This window comes from Perna viridis, chromosome 8 (assembly GCF_037379345.1).
Source record: "Perna viridis isolate PV_CMFRI_1.1 ecotype Kerala chromosome 8, ASM3737934v1, whole genome shotgun sequence".
NCBI classification, from domain to species: domain Eukaryota; kingdom Metazoa; phylum Mollusca; class Bivalvia; order Mytilida; family Mytilidae; genus Perna; species Perna viridis.
In genome coordinates this window covers 26,907,935-26,926,925 of record NC_142452.1, presented here as the reverse complement: position 1 = coordinate 26,926,925, position 18,991 = coordinate 26,907,935, and the positions used below count along the sequence as shown (strand labels likewise).

General features: G+C 33.2%; 1 protein-coding gene across 1 annotated transcript in view; it reads left to right on the top strand.

The window, feature by feature from the left end:
- Nucleotides 1–10,280: 10,280 nt before the first annotated feature.
- LOC148610035 (DNA damage-regulated autophagy modulator protein 2-like) overlaps nt 10,281–18,991 on the top strand; it is a 47,487-nt gene continuing 38,776 nt past the window's right edge. The window contains exon 1 of the mRNA XM_088541942.1: nt 10,281–10,445. The gene's annotated coding sequence lies outside the window, so the exon portion shown is untranslated. The remainder of the gene's footprint in view (nt 10,446–18,991) is intronic.

Below are 18,991 nucleotides of genomic sequence, written 5' to 3'. Positions count from 1 at the left end.
ATACTAATATCCTTTCCAGCAGCAACACCATATAGACGTATTTTTCCGTGAATACGGCTATGGTCGGTTTTACACGGGCATGAAAACTGGAGAATGTTGATTTTTAATGAAATATTGCGAGGCTCCCACCGAGAGCAGAAGACAAAGTCTTTAAAAACTTCAACTTCAATCCCTTAAACGTTACATGTATCTTATTGCACAATGATGGGTCAAATGAAAAGATGTAAAAGCGAACGACAGTTGAGTCCCCGACAAGGACAGTTTTATTGGTTGTCTTAACTCTACTGGGCTGGATCCGAGTCCCCATCATGAATACTTCAAAAAATGTTTGAAATGGTATGCTTGCACGTAAATCCAAATTAGGACTGCTTACATTTACTCACAAATGCATGTAGAAGAAAATAAGTAATTGTCGCATAATAAAGCATTCTACAATAAAACACAATAATAACAAAGCAGAGACTGAAGACTTCAAAGTCGCTTATTGTCAAATAAATCCCATGCCGCCAATTTCAGCTTAAAATTGCACAATGCGATATGCTCTAGGGTGACTTCCGCTAGAATCTTGATTCTCTTGATATGATTACTACGTAACCGTGATGATCCGAATGTTTTTCTATCAAAACAACTGGTTACCAGGAAGTGCGGGTAATGTTTTCTTTCCACAAGTTTCTTCAAATTTTACGCGATCTTTGGGTCGCTTTTGACCAGGTAACCAGATTGAACACATGTCATTTGCTATGTATGTATGTATACAAGTATATACATAGCCGCCCCGTGCGGGTCCGGGTATCAAAAGAAAAGGCCCGCAGCAGCGCTAAGCATGTCGTAAAAGGCGACTAAATAGTGCTCAGAACCCTAGCCTGGGGCTAGGGCGCTTTGCCCACAGAGCAACTGGGTTGTGTGCCCCAGGTGGTGGAATGGAGTAACCCTAGCATGTTACATGCCGTCAGGCAATAATACAGAAAACCTGACCGCAAACCATAGTGATGCAACGTGTTGGGAAAGATGTCACGTTCCTCGTACGTTAAAGATCCCTGCTGTGGTATTTTCCCGGAGTAGGAACCACAGGGCTTCGCCACAAGAGGCTAAATTGCCCGACCGTACATACCTCTCCCTAATTCTAATTGCCCTTGCGTCCCATCCTAGTTTTCATTTCATCGTCTTTCATGTTCATATTATCGCCTGAATATCGCTGAAATATTGCTGCTCTGTTGTTAAACCTCAACAATCAATCAATCATATATTGGGGCTCTGATAATGCACATGACCTATACAGTCAATTGCATCGAGCCCTTATGTCTGAATCGGAAACTGGGGGCGATATTCAAATTGAATGCTAACTGATCAATTCATCTTTTCATGTAAACTTCCCGTTCTGATATAAGCAAAACACACACACACACACACATACACACACACGTAGAACACGTACATATGTATGATACTTAAGATGTACATCTTGATCGCGTATGAAGCTAGAACTATGAAGCTATGATGTAAACATGGAACCGACCAGTAGGTTAATGGCGAGAAGTATTTAATTATGCAAATCATAAGCGAATGAAAAGTACTGAGATTACGATTGCAAGAAGTCGCTAACAATACTAGAGACTTAATAAGATAAATTCAATATCAGATTGTATCTTGTAATTCGTCGTCCAGTATATAAAGTAAACACTACTATCTAGTGGTATAAGTAGGTACGTACATCGATCGTATTTCACAACGCATAGAAACATGAATAAAGATTGTACATTTCTGTCCTACAAATAAAGTTATACAATGTGGTCGCAAAAATGGTTTAAACCGCTGAAAGTTGATTTTATACGCCCTTGTTTTTTTTTTCTAAACAGGACTTACAATGTGACCAATGTGCGTAAATACATATAACCATATTTGAATATGCTTTGGATGTAAAAGTATAGATCTATATTTTTCACTTCATTGTTAATATTCAACAAAACTAAACTATCGAAAAATAAAAACAAAACAAAAACAAAAACAAAACAGAACAAAAACAAAACAAAACAAAGACAAAGAACATGTGAGTGCATATTATTACGGGTACAAAATGTCGACCATGATTAGTTGGTCTTGAAAGCAATATTTGTTTGTTTGTTTGTTTGTTTTTCGGATTTTAACAAGATTAAAAATAACTTACAGATAGCCAAAGATGGCATCGTGTGTACCTTTACCATAGATTCAAACAACAGAAAATCCTAAAACAAGGCCGGGAACACCAGAGCGTCAACAGAAAAACACATATCATACAACGATAATGACTTAAAAATAAACAAGCAAAACACAAACAAAAAAAACCATACAAACCAAATAAGCCATATATATTTAAAGACATCATGAACTCTATACATCTTTATCCAGTGGAGAACTCAGTTGTTCAGGGTGGATTAGCAGTTCCTACAAAATGTACATCTTGTAAGACACCGATGTGCTGCTCTTTAAAATCAAGCCTAATAAAATTGAAAGAAATAATATATGTGTGACCTGTTTCTTTCTTGCTCACAATATCCTTACTTATTTTTCAAATGCTTCATGTGTTTTATTATAATAGACCAAAATATAGACTGAACAAAAAAAGAAAACATTAACACAAAAATACCAAATACTACGACCAAAGCCATTCAAGTAAAACCAGAGCCACATGCAAAGATGAACCTATTATGAATGCCCTAATTTTTACTTTGCAGAAGCCTTTCTTCATTCACATGGGCACGATTTGGATCTTCATTAAACCGTTATTTTATTTGTTTCTTTGTATAAGCTCCAAGGTTCATGCGCATTCATAAATGTTCCAGAACCGATAGTATTTCTTTGTTTTATTCTTTTGTCGACTACGCATCTCCCAAAACAATTACTAGTTCTTTATTAGACATTGATTTCTCGTAAGGATTTGATATATATTGTATATTAAATAGATTATTTTGTAATATTCATGATATGAGTGCCCTTTTCTGGCTCAACAAAGGAATGCTGAATCTGCATTTTTATTGTGTTTATATGATATCAGTCAATTATATGTCATATAGTTGAAAGAAAAAGTTGAATTAATGATCACAAACATGATATCGCTGTCTGTGCACAAAAATCTATTATGAAATATTAAATCCCTTCCATTGATATTCATATATTTTATATCTGTTAATATCATGCCAAATTCATATGTTTCTCTCAAAATGGTTTCTTAAGACTATAAATAGAACGAAACTGAGTGTGTCAATATAGCAAGTCAATTTTATTTTGCTATTATACATGTACATGTATGCCATTTATGAATTATCTATAAACTTAGATCATTCTGGTATATTACCATGCATTTATGGACAGTTATCGCATTAATTAAAAAAGACTGTCAGCACGAAAGGACATGGGCAATCTTCCCCAGGATTGTCATTGGAATCTGTAGAAAAAAAAACGTTAATATTCCCCGAAATGTAAATTTATGAAGAATCAGATAGAAAAAATACAAATATTAGCAGCACAAGTCTAATAAAATGCATTTTTCACAATTCGATGCTCTAAATTGAACACTGACTCGTGAATTTCTACAGAAATATCTTTGCAAATATTATAATGGACTGTTTGTTTAAGGTAACTACGCCGTCTTAAAGCCTGAGATTGTCGGTAAGGTGTTTTTAGGTGAAAAAAATGGTTAACCCCATGTAGGTTCACTAACATTTATGTTGATAAAATATTTTAGAGTCGTCATATATAAAATCAAAGAATGCAATGCACTTTTGGGAAATTACATGTCACGGATTTGGCTGAAATTTGGTATAATTCTAATTGTACATGATGTATCACCTTAAAACATTTTAGAATATATGGCTGCCATGGAAACAACTGCTACCGTATTTGAACCTTACTGACTCTTAGAAACTTATTAAAATACCCTACATACGATGATTTCCATATACATTTCTTCTCACTAAGGGCGTGCAATTGATGCTCTAAGGTCTACCAGCTAACATAAACTGATTGTGATAGTTATTTATGGCTTTTGCGAAGCACTTGCAGTCGTATCATTCGGACATACAACTTCAAACTTGATGGTGAATCCCTTCCGCATATTTTTTTTTTAATTTAAGTTATCAAAATTTAAATGTTCGTTACTGTCGCCGAGCTTTTTATTCCAAACAAAACGGCCAAGATTTTACCGCAATATTAAATTTACACCAATATATAAATAATTCGTTCTGTAACTTATCCCTTCATATCAAACAAATAAAAATAGTCAATTTCCCTATAAAAGTTCTTGATTGTTACTTATATCGCCTTGTATGTCTTCTGGATAAGGCATACATTGTTTTACAACACTATTTGAATGCAAATAACTTAAATTGAGATATATTGATACATAAAAGAAAGGATGACTATGGTCAATAAAATATTCAGATTTTAGAAGAGAGAGAAACACGCACCTACTGTTTTGTAAAGTTAAAATCAAATGTTCGTTCCCTTACAGTTTCAGCTGAAACACATGAACAAGCAACACAAGCATTGCTCAAATAAAAGATGGTGAACATTTCCTTGGAATTAGAACCTTAACTTCTGATTAAAATGTTTTTCTCTATCCTTAGATTCCGTTCTTTCATTTTGAATTAAATGTTCGTTTCTTAAATGTTCATTTTTGGTCATTTTTTACCACACTTATCCGTCATCGATTCTTTTCAATAACGACGCCCACTTTTCTTCAAGTTCAGGATCGCCAAGTGTTCAAATTCAAACATTACCACGCTAATTGAATGCATCATTCTCTTAATTTGTTTTCTGAGAGGAAAGTTAGCGTAAATTATGTGTCTATGTATTTCGACAATGTCTGCTGCATCTAAAAGAAACAGCACGACCAGCCTTATAGATTAGCCGTATAAGTGTTGTTGTTGACCCACTAAATAAGAATGACAAAAGTATGCAATACTGGAATAGAAACTAATACTGTTGTTTCTTATAAAATGTTCGTTACGAAAAAAGTAAAAAAGTAGATGCGACTCATCACTAGCGAAAAAAAGGATTAAGTAGAAATGGTTTGTCGAAGTCCGACTCAAGCTACACCCAATCAAAAAAAGAACAAAAATAAATAAACGTACTATCTATGAACGTGAAGTCATAAAATTCTTTCAGAGGAATGATAATAGTCGAGCACAGCCTTGGAAAATGATGCGTCAAGGATAGAGAAGAGAGACACTGAGACAACAGAATCAGAAGGGTCTACAAATCAGGAAAAGGAGACTCAGAGAAAACAGAGAAAGAGAAAAGACAAACACGGGTGTTAACCGACTATCCAGGAAATCTTTATAGAAAATTCAAATCAGGACGTCCCGAGACAGCTTTCTCGTTTGCTACATTTTGCAGATGCATCCTTATTTCGTCATGTATAAGCCGTTATACATGTCTCTGTACAAACAACAAAATGCTGCATTAACAGCTAAAACTATAAGGAAAGTAGCAATGAATATGTCAGCCAACCCAGGGCAAATGGTAAAATCGCCAGATATTCTTGAAAAGGTGAAACAAGAACTGAGCGAAGATATTACAATATCGATGGGTCAATGGAAGACAATAGAAATTAAGGGAAAGAAAAAGTATGTTACAAAGATAGTTGAATCGACAATGGAAAAAAGGCGTATTTATTACCTTTTTTGGAAAGCAAATAGAAGATTGCAATGGTCATACATCAAGAGTTTAAACCAGTACGAGAAAATACAAATACTAAAAGAGAATCTACCGGAAAATGAGATGATAGTTTAGATGGACTTCGCGGAAAACTACTCTTGTAAGTCGGTTGGTGAAGTTCAAAGTGCATATATTATTCAAACCAACGTAACTCTCTATCCGATAGTAGTTTACAATAAAGATGCTACTGACGAATTAGTGCACAAAAGTTTTATAGTTATATCAGATGAAATGGCCCACAAGTCGTCAACCGTGCTAGACTTTCTAGATGACATTATTCCTATTCTGAAAGGGATTTCCCCTAGTCTATCAAGAATTCATTATTGGACTGATAGTCCTACAAGTCAATATAGAAATAAGACATTCTTTGATTTCGTACATGTAGCAAACCATATAGCATTCACGAAATAGATGCGCAATGGAACTACTTTGAGGCCGACCATGTCAAGGGCCCATGCGACGGACTGGGCGGTGCATGCAAACGTCTTGCAGATGAAGCAATGAGAAGTGAAAAGCTTATTATTTAAGACGCGGATGGTTTTTATCATTGGGCAATAGAATCAAGTATGAAAAATGTTTCGTTTCGAATTGTTTATAGATCCATCTGCTAGGAAACATCGATAGAAACAAACCAAAGCAGCTTAAAGTCAATCAAAGGCACGATGAAAGTTCACGATTTTATATGTCTTGGAGAATCAAAGATCAAAGTGCAAAGACATCTGCTGTTACTGTCAGACCTGCTTGGTCGGCAATTTTTGCGACAAATGGAGAACTGAATGTACGAGAAATACAGCTCTGATTACCCGTCCAAGTCTGGAAGTAGACACTTAAAATGAACCAGATACAAACACCGAACAAATTTAGTTGCACATAAGATAGACACACAAGAAGGACAGAATCTGGTACAACACGATGTAGACATGCAAAAGCAGACAAAAAAGAGTGACGAACGATATTAGAAATTGGAGAGTATGTCGTTAAATATGATGAAACTTGGTATATTAGGAAATTGATAAACAAAGACGAAGACGATTATGAGGTCACATTCATGGATAAGAAGAAAGCGTTGTATAAATGGCCTGTACGGCCAAATACGATATGAAGAAAACATGAGGACATTATCTGTACGATAATCCCGCCAAAACCAACAGGCAAATCCCAAAGACTTAATAAGTTAACTAATAATTGAGGAAAGCTTGAAATGACAAGTACATGTATTTTGTAACTTAAAAGAAAGGATGAATTTACACATGTTGTTTCAAAGTTTATTATTTAAAATGACAAAATATACAAAATATCCAATTCACTTAAACTTCACAGCTCTTTATTTGGTTATAATACATTTGCCATCATCATTTATCAAAGAAATATAATACAACGAAACACAGAAACCAAATAAAGCAAAGTGATAATTTGATCTAATAAAAATTCTTAAACTGTGGTGACAAGACACGTTAGTGGAATAAATGTTTACTCAAAATCCGGAGCATGATACGCAAACGAAGTTGGATATACTATCTTAAGACATATAACTTAGAAAAAGCAAAAGCACTACTCGACTTTATACAAGGAAGTTTATTTTTCACTTTTTATCAATGCCAATTGCACGCCGTTAGTGAGAAACAGTGGTAACACATATAAACATGCATTTAATAATTATATTTCGACAGTAAATAATCATCCTGTGTGACATGTTAGCCATCATTAGTTTAACACTAGGTCCAAATCAACCACAACAATTGATTTCTTTCTTCGGAAAAAATCATTTGTACTTCTTAAATGTCAATAGTTTTCCTTTCTTAAGAAATGTGGTATTCTAATGCCCTTGTAATGGTCTAATCGGTTATGCTTTTGTTAGACACTTTAAAGCAGCTTTAGGGCACTAACATTTAACTTGAGTTTTTTAAAAAATGCTAGGATCATGTTTTCTAAAATAGTTTCACATACTTATAAAAAGACAAATCATTTCTATTGTTTGTGACCATGAAGACGATTTTTTTTTCAGTTTTGTTCTATTCCACAATTAAATCATGAAACAAATATCAGAAATTATGGGAAATTGCATGATTTTCTTGCCAATTGTGTTTTCAATAAACTTGAGTGGAGAAACTTTTTATTCTTATTACGTTATATAAACCGAAACATACAAAAGATTACAACTTTGAACTTTATTACAATGAATTAAATGTTAAGATATGCACAAGGAAAGTACCTTTTGTCAACGTTTTGTTAACATACATGTATCAAACTCAAAATGGCCTTTTCAAGATGGCTATGAAAAAGTGTTTTATGTGGTAATTTAACTTCATAAATATGAGTTTTAAAAATTATATCTTACGCATTCAAGAAAAAAAAATAGGCATTATAACATGATATTATAAGTCTTAAAGTACTTCTCGGAACTAAATACAATGCTTGCTTTGCAGAACTGATATAGCCGAATTGTGCTTTTTTTTCCATGTATTGTATACATTATCTTTCTTGTTTTTGTATATCCCATAAGGTCTGAACTATGAATATTAAGACAAAACATAAGGTTACTTAGTAAAACAATATGATTTTTTAATTGGTACGTAAGATAACTTAAAAATCAACCACCGATAAGGTTGTTTAGGACATTTTTGCAACAAAATCTGAACGTGCTTTTCGCAAAATGTCCCCGCCATCTGATACAATATGTCTTATGATACACATACCAAACAAGATTGATTCAAATAAGGAAATGCTTTTTTATGAATTGAATGACAGAAATATACAGTTAGTACATCTTTTTATTTTTTACTTAAACGAGGCAAATTAGTCATTTTCTGCAAATACGTGATTTAAGGTATCTTTGAACTATTATACTGCAAATAGTAAATGTTTCCAATACAAATAACGATAGGAAATGTATAAAGCACTGGTGTATTTTTTTTTTTTTTTTTTTTTTTTTTGTCATATCAAATATCAAATATTTCTTTTGGCAACAAAATACAACTAATGACATAATTTTCATAATGTTACTTCCTTACCATTACTAAATTCGGAAAAAAAAATTTTACCATTGGATATATATATATATAGAGAGAGAGAGAGAGAGAGAGAGAGTCTGAAAAATTTGGAGGGAACGACCAGTTCTAACATCGTTGGGAATTTTTCAGCAGACCCTTCTATAAGTTTATGTATAGATCTGTCAAATTTGCGATGCAAATATTTGGTCGTTCCCTCCGCGGGACTCGAACTCGTACCGCTGTGACATCTATGGCAAAACCGCCAGCACTAAATCCAGCGCCCTAGACCACTCGGTCAGCTAGGCTATATAAAATATAGCTTTCGCTGGCCGGGTCATTCCTTCTCGTAGGATTAATCTAGGGCTGTAACTTAGTACACGATGTATGGTAGTATGGTAGTATGGGACAGTTCATTTTAGATGTTATTATGTAGGATAGAGGATCAAATTAATGATGCATGTCACAACAAATCAATATTATACAAAAGTCTCAGAATATGTCGACCAAAAATTTGCATCGCAAATTTGACAGTTCTAACATCGTTGGGAATTTTTCAGACCTTTCAATACGTTTACATATCTTCCCTGTATCCATTTGATCCGATGGAGCAGTGTAGCGAATAGAGTCGTCATATTCTGAGACGTTTATATATATATCTTCTTAATTCCAAACGGGAGAAAACTTATCAACGGTTTAACATATTGTGAAAGATGTTCTTTGCACAAATTTAGATATCCGGAGGTTAGCCCAAATCCTTAAACTGATGCATGCAAAAGCGACATGTACAACTGTACAATGTACACGCATGTTTTAAAAGGAAGCATGATATATTTTCCAATTGTAACTAACTGAGTTTAACTACCACATTGAATCAACATCAACGACAACGTAAATAAGAAAAATAAAAAACAAATGAGTTAACCGAATTACAATACAAATCAAATTAAATCGTATCTTAGATCTTGAGACAGATATATTTTGTTACACGGCATTCAATAAAATCGATCACAAATCCATTCTATTGCTCTGGAAGTATTGCGTCTTTATATGAAATGTCCAATAGACTTTCAGGGTATATTTCCCGCTTTATCTATAACCATCGACTATCAAACCAATAATGGCTTTGAACACTACCAGACAACAATTTACATGACAAAGAGCTGCGAAATGTTCTCCTAAAGTAGCCATTTTTAAGAGGTCCTCGTTGACCTGGTATATTTAACTCTGGGAGACAGGCCAAGTAATGCTTATGTTACGTCAGCCCTTCGAACGTTTTACCCCCTTTTTACCGTAAGAAAAATGTGAATGTAATTAAGCTGCCTTAATTAAAATACGTTCATAATGTCAGTGATTTCATGTTGCTTTGCTTGCATTGTCCTTTTTCATCAAATCCAAACATTTCATATGAAATCACTGGGTTCTTTCTTTACCATCTATTTAATTCTTTCGAATTGCATATTGGTAAAATATAAAACATAAAACTGCGGCCTAAAATCCATATATTGTTATATTGTTAAATGAACAGCGCCTGACGCAATTAAAATCTTCGTACAAATAAAGCATCGATATGAATAAGATTCTTGGATCGATTCAGCGTTTACCGTATTAACAAGATAGCTGTAGATTTGAGGAGCTGTGCTTAATTCGCCGGACAATTAATAGATTAGCATTTGTTTTGACATTGGCACGAATCGATCTTTATGAAACAGAGAAGGTGATGTGCCTCATTTAGATTATATACAAGGAATTTAACAACAGAATGTAAGTATTTCTTTCTTTTTTTTTTTATAGATTTTATCAAAATAAGGAGAGAACCATTGTGTGACTTGGGGGAAAAACAATCTAATGAAAACAGGACTTTTTTGTTTAAAATAAAATGACAACATCAACAACAACAATAATAATAATAATAATAATAATAATAATAATAATAATCATAATAGCAATGATGATGATGATTATTTATATGCTAGGTTGAGAAAAGGTGCCATTGTTAAGCCCTAGACAATTTTGAATATCAGTTTAAAGTTGTTATTCGGTTCGTATTGCAATATATAATCTCGACTGTAAACATAAACCATAAACATAACGGTTTTTGATAACGTGGCGTCGAGATTTTTATTCGAAAACGCACCATTATAGCCAAATAAATCGAAATACCAATCATCGATCCTGCGATTAAGTTAGGCCTTTGGAATACGAAGATATATGTGTTGTATGTCCAATTAAAGGCTAACGACCTGTAAGTTTGCGACCTTCCTATATGAAGGTTCAAGGCAATGAAATATAATTTTGTAATCCTTCAGAAATTAACACTGCAAGTTCGGTTTTGTTCGTTTCAAGGAAAACGACATGAATAAAAGCTTCTAGTTTTTATATGAGTTGCAAAATGTGTTTAAACGGAAATGTGTGTTATTAGACCATAAGTCTTCCGACGTTACCTTATCGGCCATACATACGCGCAATTTTCAAAACAAATTACAAAACTTAGTGTGGGTTGTTTCCCCTTTTATTAATCCCCAATGTTATTTTAGTTATTCGTCATCTTGAAATTTACCTGCTTTACTTATACTTCATCATTATAGGGTAATATTCTGGATAGACCACTCTTTCAGATAAAAGTTCTTCAGCATTATATGTTTATGTAACTAGCACGCCGAATTTACATGTTCCAAGCATGATTCATTTGGTTTTAAGCAATGCGTACTTTTTGTGTTATTCTTGAAAAAAAAAGAGGACGCTTACCATTACACTTCACCAGGTACATATTCCCAATTAGTAATGGGTTCTGGGTTGCTTAGTGATTCAATGTATTCTATTAGTCGGTAATTATACAACAGTTGCTTATATATAGCATTACCGTGATACATTGATTGTCCACGAGACAATTGCTTGAAATCTTGATGATGCCCTGAGCCGCAAGTGAAGGCATTTTCAATGTTGAAGGCATAATCACTCCCTAGGGGTAGTAAATTTATCGACAATGCCGTCTACGTGTGTAACTATTATGTATATTTGATTGAACAATTTGAAGAGGGCATCATCATGTGATAGTGACCTGGGCATTATCACATGGTAATGCCATTTTGTCATTTACCGCATATTAATGAATATCACATGGTCATGTTTTAACCAAATTATGATATAACAATAGCTTATTGAAATAAGTTTTATTTATTATGTTTTGTCGTTGTTCATTGTTTAGTATTGGTACTGTATTAAGGATATCATTTTACTCGTCTGATCATGGTATCGTTGCTTTTATAACGGACTTCAGGTACGTTGCTGAGGGAAGCTGCATGAAAATTGCTCCTGCTGAAAACTCCGTTTCAAAGATGCCATAACGTAATGTCTGCATAAAATCCTGGTGAAAATTTCAAGTTTCGTCGGTGCTGGTTTCCTTGTGGCTAAATAGACGATAATTTACCTAGAAAATGAACTTTTAAATTTAATATTTGATATGCGATAGAAACTTCTAAAACCAGGACGTCACAACGTACGATAACAATTCAATACAATAGTAATGTCAAAATGGCGACAACTCCTCTACAAACTGATGATGATCTAGAACTAGAAAACGAGCTTGGACCTAAAGGCTCAAGAATAATTCTCCTGGAAATAACGAAAATGATCCATGGTTTATCAACACGCATGGAGAACATCGAACGGGAGGTGCAGAAAATCACTCAACTAAGTGAAAACTTATCAAATCTAGCAACGCGTGTTCACAGGAACGAAGACTTAATAGAAGAATTACAAGAGAAAAATAAGCAAGTAGAGCATAGCTTCGAACAAATGGGATAAATAGTCGATTCATACCTTGGCAAATATTCAACAAATGCGGAACAGATAACCGAAATAAAAGGAAAATTGAGACAATAGAGAAAGAACAGGGAATACAAACCACGAATTTGTTAAAGAACTACAGGCAGAAGTGCTAGATCTTAAGTGTAGAAGTATGAAAGACAACCTGATTTTCTCCGGTTTAGCATTTCAGCGCGATGAAATATGTCAACTGAAGCGGAGAACTTTATCTCAAACGAGCTCGGAATACCATACAGAGTAAATCTAGGCAATTTCCATAGGTTTGGAAAGCCAGGACTAAACGGCGTATGCCCGATATAGCAAAATTTATCCACCATTACGAATTAGAAGAAGTTCTAAACAACGAAAATAAGTTGAAGGGAAAGCGCTATGGAATTAGTGAAAAATTTCCCCCCGAAATCGAGAAAAGACGGAAATTACTATACCCGGTCATGAAAAAAGCTAAGAGCGAAGGTAAGAAAGTTAAAATGGTGAGAGACAAATTATATATAAACGGAAAACCGTACGAATCATCTGAAACTAAAAGCAATGAATACCGAGATATCCTCATCCGTGAAAATCAAACACGAGAAGTTGAAAACAAGATCGTAGCAGAACGTTGGTTCAAAAGAGCTCGCTTTGAAACTGACTCAAAGGAACCTATAAATGAAGAAAATGTCACTACACATATGTAGGACAGATCGAGAGTTTCCTAGAACATTTTAAATACGCATTCTAATTATTTAAAACTTATGTTCATTGATTGTTGTGGAATAATATCAAAACTTAAATACCCTGAATTTTGCGAATTAATCAAACAAAATGACATTGCTGGCTTTGCAGAAACAAAACTTGGTGATATCGATAGTATTGATTTACAAGGATACGAATTTATTTTCAAAAACAGATCGAAAATTGGCAAGAGAAGATCAGGAGGTTTGGCTATAGCATACAAAACAAATCTTAAGGAAACTATTGAATATATTAAAACAGAATGTAAAAATGTCTTATGGTGTAAAATAACAAACAAAATTAGTTCAAAAGACGATATACTCTTGGGAGTTGTTTATGTTCCTCCAGAATATACTTCTTACTCTTCGCCTGATGCAATTAATGAAATAGGGATGGAATACCTCGAGCTGTCGAACAAATTTTCAAAGTCTTGGCGATTTTAATGCAAGGACCGGTTCAGAAGACGATTTTATCTATATCCCTGATAGTGATTTGAATGTAGTAGAAATGGAAAATATGTCAATTAATGCCATCTGCACTTTAGAAAAGTTAGGATTTAATCGCAAAAGAAATAGTAGGGATAACAAAAGAAAATGATTCGGAAACCAATTATTAGAATTTTGTCGTGGAAATAACTTTTTTATAATGAATAGCAGAACACCGGGCGACTTAAACGGAAAGTTTACATGCCGTTATTCTAGTGTATTTGACTACTGTTTATGCAACGAAGACCTTTTTCAAAAACTTCATAGATTTGACAGTACTAGAATTTTCATGTCTCTACTCAGATGTCCATTTGGCATTAGATATTTTGTTGAAACAAAAAAAGGTATACCGACTGCCAAAACGACGAGATCCTAGTTAACAAGCAAAATGTTAAGTCCCTAAGAAAATGGAAAAATGATAAATCAAACCTTTATTTAGAAATCTGAATTTAACAGAAATAGAAATTATAAATTCTGAAATGGGCGATGCCATAGAAGTAACGCAAGAAAGTGTAGACTCAATAACTAATAAAATTGGAAATGTATCAATTGATGCGGCAGAAAAAAACGTTTTGATATTATAAAGTCAGAGGAAATAATATATCAAAAATTAAAGATTACAAACCGTTTTTTAACAATAATTGCAAAGTAGCAAGGGTAAAATTCCATAGCTGAAACGAGAGAAAAACATGTCACCATTTCATCGACAAATAACTAAAGATGTCGAGAAAGAATATGAAAATATCTTAAATAAAGCACACAAGGAACACAGAAGAGAAATTAGAAACGAAATGGATAACTTAAAACAAAATGATTCCAAAGAATTTTTGCGAATCCTAAACTCAAAGAAAACTACAAACCAATCTAATATCGACTTCGAAAAACTGGTCACTTATTTCAAAGAACTTAACAGAGCTCCACCCGAAGAAGACGAAGCACACGAAATTTACCCGAATACACGATACAGTGGACAGGAGATTAATAACTTGTTAAACTGTGAAATAACAAAAGATGAAATGTTAAATTCATTAAAAAATTTGAAAAATAATAATGCTTGTGCAGAAGACGGACTGATCAACGAATATTTAAAATCACCGTCCCATATCCTAATAGACGTGTACGTGAAAATATTCAATGTGATATTCGAATCCGGAAAAATTCCTATGAAATGGACCCAAGGAACTATAAACAGATTTACAAGAACAAGGGAGAAAAAGGTGACCCCAAAAACTATAGACCAATAACCATTGTTAGCTGTTTTGGAAAAGTTGTTACAGCCGTATTAAATGAGCGCCTCAAGAAATTTGCTGAGCAAACATCACTGTTAAAAGAAAACCCAAACGAGAAAACTACTCAACAATTGATTGTGCATTCATCCTTTAAGTTAATTCCCTGATAGAAATTCAACAACACTCTAAAAAGAAACTATTCTGCGTATTTGTAGACTTTGAAAAGGCATTTGATACTGTTGATCGTAAATCTCTTTGGAATACATTATTAAGCAACAATATAGACGGTAAAATGTTCCGTACTATCTACAATATGTACCAGAATATAAAATAAAGCCTAAGTTATGATAATCAAACATCGGCATTATTCCCATGTGAAGTTGGCGTTAGACAAGGTGAAAATCTGTCGCCTTTTATGTTTTATTTGTACTTAAATGACTTGGAAGATTACCTAATTTCCGAAAATATTGGCTGATTGAACAACATAAGTTCAGATATTGAAGAACAGCTAGGAATATTTCTAATTTTTTTTTATAATCTTGCATGCCGATGATACAGCGATCTTACTTGAAACATCAGAACAACTGCAAGAAGCCTTGAACAAGTTTAGAAACTATTGCGAGACATGGAAGATAAAAGTTAATGTTAACAAAACTAAGATTTTCTCAAGAGGAAGAACAAATTATCCAAATTTCTACTACAACGGACGTCAAATCGAAGTATTAAACAACTTTATTATTTAGGAATTACCTTTAGTAAATTTGGCAGTTTGAAACAATGCAAACAGCAACTAAAGGACAAAGCAACTTGTGTTATGTATCAAGTTCTAAGGAAAGGTCGTCTGCATAATCTATCTATAAAGTGCCACATAGATCTATTCAATATACTTGTCAGACCGATATTACTATATGGATGTGAAATATGGGGATTTGAAAATATTGACATTTTGGAAAGAGTACAATTAAAATTTTATAAGATCCTCTTACACCTAAACTCATCGACTCAGAATGATGTCATTTATGGAGAATTGGGTTGTTTCCGTTATACATAGACATAAAAACCAAAATGTTATCGTTTTGGACAAAACTGATAACAGGAAAAGAAAACAAAATTGCTTCAATCATATTAAAATACCTATTTAGATTAACGCAAATATCTACATTTAGATCACGACTTCTAGACAAGATGAAAAATATTCTCGATAATTGTGGATTTTCGTATCTTTGGACTTTTCAAAATACAACTAATATAAAACACGTAATAAAACAAAGACTAGAGGACCAGTATAAGCATAAATGGGCAGGAAACATCAACAACTCACCAAAAACTATTAACTATCGGTTATTCAAGAATTCACATAACTTCGAACAATATTTTAACATACCTAACGACAAAGATGTTATTATATTTTCGAAGTTTAGGACAACGAACCACAAACTACCAATAGAAAGCGGCACATGGCAAAATATAGAGCGTATTCAACGAACATGCCCTGTATGCAGAGAGGCCATTCGTGATGAGTACCACTACCTGATGGAATGTCCAAATTTTCGAAACGATAGAAAGCTTTACATTGATTAAAAATCCATATCTAACTCTAATATTTTAAAATTTAGTGCTGTTATGAATAAAAAAACAGCAATCCAAACTAAGAAAATTGTGCAAATTCATTAGAATTATAAATGACTCTCTGGATTCTCTCTGACATCTACAAAAACTATGATTGTATTTCCCTCTGCATACCTTTGTACCACATCGGTTTTATCAGAATATATATATACGTTTAAGCAAGTGATAATAATGTAAAAATGTAACATTTTTTTTACTTAACTTTAAATTAGTTTTGAATAGATATGACTTCAAATGTTTTTACGTTGTTTCTTTCTGTCAGTTTGCATTTATTTGAATGTAAAAGATGCATTGTTATCATTAGTTTTATTAAATTTAAAAACTAAATTTAGAAACAAAAACAAAATAAAAAAAATAAAATAAACAGTTGTTTAGAATTTTTAATGTCAACAATATAGATAGCATTGTAACCATACTAAATGGCTTCTCTTATTTTTTTTATTGGAGAGTTTGGTTATTTGTTACAATGTGCAATCCTATCGAAAGCAAACATGTTCTTTAATATGTACATTGCTCTATCTTTAATTAAAACTATAAGAAAAAAAAGTCGCCAGATACTTGTTCACAATTTGAATAAATATTTTGCAATATTAAGATTTAATTATTTTGGAAGCCTATAAATCTAACCATCTGACATCCCACTATCTAATAAAGCCCGAAATGCATGTTAAGTTTAATTATTCAATGTTATTATGTCGTTAAAAACTACCTGATTATTTGTGTTTATTTTCTCAATAATCCAAGCCTTGTAATTGACACAAATTTAGATAATTCGATAGCTGAATTCAACTTTTCGTTGGTTGTCCATTTTTCACTGAACGACATTTTCCTTGGAAGCTATTATAAAGTTATGATTAAAAAAGAATTCGATATTTAAATCTCTAAATTCATTTCGGTATCTCTTTGAACATTGATGAATTCATTTTTGACTTGAAACAGCTATTGCATGACTAAATTAATGCCATTCTGAATGTATAATATTCCCTTTGGATGCATACTGTAATTAGATTAGCGATTTGACTCGCTAGGATAAACCATGTTCTTAGAAAAGCGAAAAAAAAAAAACGAAGTGTCGATGAAAAGGGATTTTACAAAACAAAGGGGGAATCCATGGTCGAGAACGCACATGCATGTACTGGCAAGGACAACCGAATAGAGTCAAAACATCAAATTACAATTAGAGAAGAGCAACACAAACAGGAACTAAAAATTCCGGAAGGGTAAACAGTTGCTACTTCTTGCAAGACACCTGTCGTGTTTTAGACTTTGATAACACTTCAATGTCATTACCAGATTGCGTACGTGGACTCAAACCATATAACAAATCAGTTGAATCAGAGATGGATTTTTTTCGTTAAATGTACTCGTCAATTTTGAAAAAAATTCATCTTTTTTCATACTTCTTAAAACACTCAACCTAACTATATTGTAGAACTAAAAAGCTAGGTTGAAAATGTATTGATTTGCTTGATACTTGCATTTTATTCTATTTGATTTGGCTACATTGTACAATTAGGTAGCAAAAGCGTTGTCAGTCGTCTATAAAAAAAAATCCACTCCTTTGTTTCAGTCTCCTCTCATAAACCAAATTGAACAAATCCGTAAATTACTGTACACGATAGCAACATAAAAGCAATATTAGAAGTTTAATAGTCCAATCAGCCATACAAATTAATATTTAAATCCAACCCCTTAAGACGAAAATTTAGTTTACTGAAAGATAACTTTAAAAACGTACAGGATGATGATGTGGACAAAACGATCGCATAATACTTCACAATTTCTCATCAGAATATCTACTTAATGTGATTCTTATGTTATAAATCACTCGATAGACGTCAACCGACTTATTCATAATGGTACTGCATAATAAGAGGAACTATTCTGTCGCCGATGCATTGATAGAGATCTAGCGTGACGAGAACGCTGAGTATCTTCTATGAGTACTGTAGAACATAGGGCAGAACTAATTAAATGCTAAAAAAACTACAATTTTTTTTAGCTAAGCTCACTTGGTCCCCTCCCTAGAAACCATTTAGAAAAAAACTCAAATTAAGATGGAACATTTAACAAAATAAGAAGGGCACCATGGCATTATTTCATAAATAATATGTGATAATTTCATCATATTCTATTCAGCGATTTAAGAGATTAGAAGATGCCCCTGTTCGAAAAGAAATAAAATCCATGTTTTCCATGAAGAAACCCCCCAAAATGCGTATGGAAAATAATAATGGAGGTACAAAAGCACATGTAATAGCATTGTGTTGAAGTTTAAACAAGAGTTGTTGAACAAAACTCGGAACGAACGGACGGACGGATGGACAACATGATTATTATTCATTTCTGTTTTTCAAGCGGAGAATATAAAAAAACACACACAAAAAATTAAGAAACATCTTTTATCTCTGAATATTGTGTTCTCTGT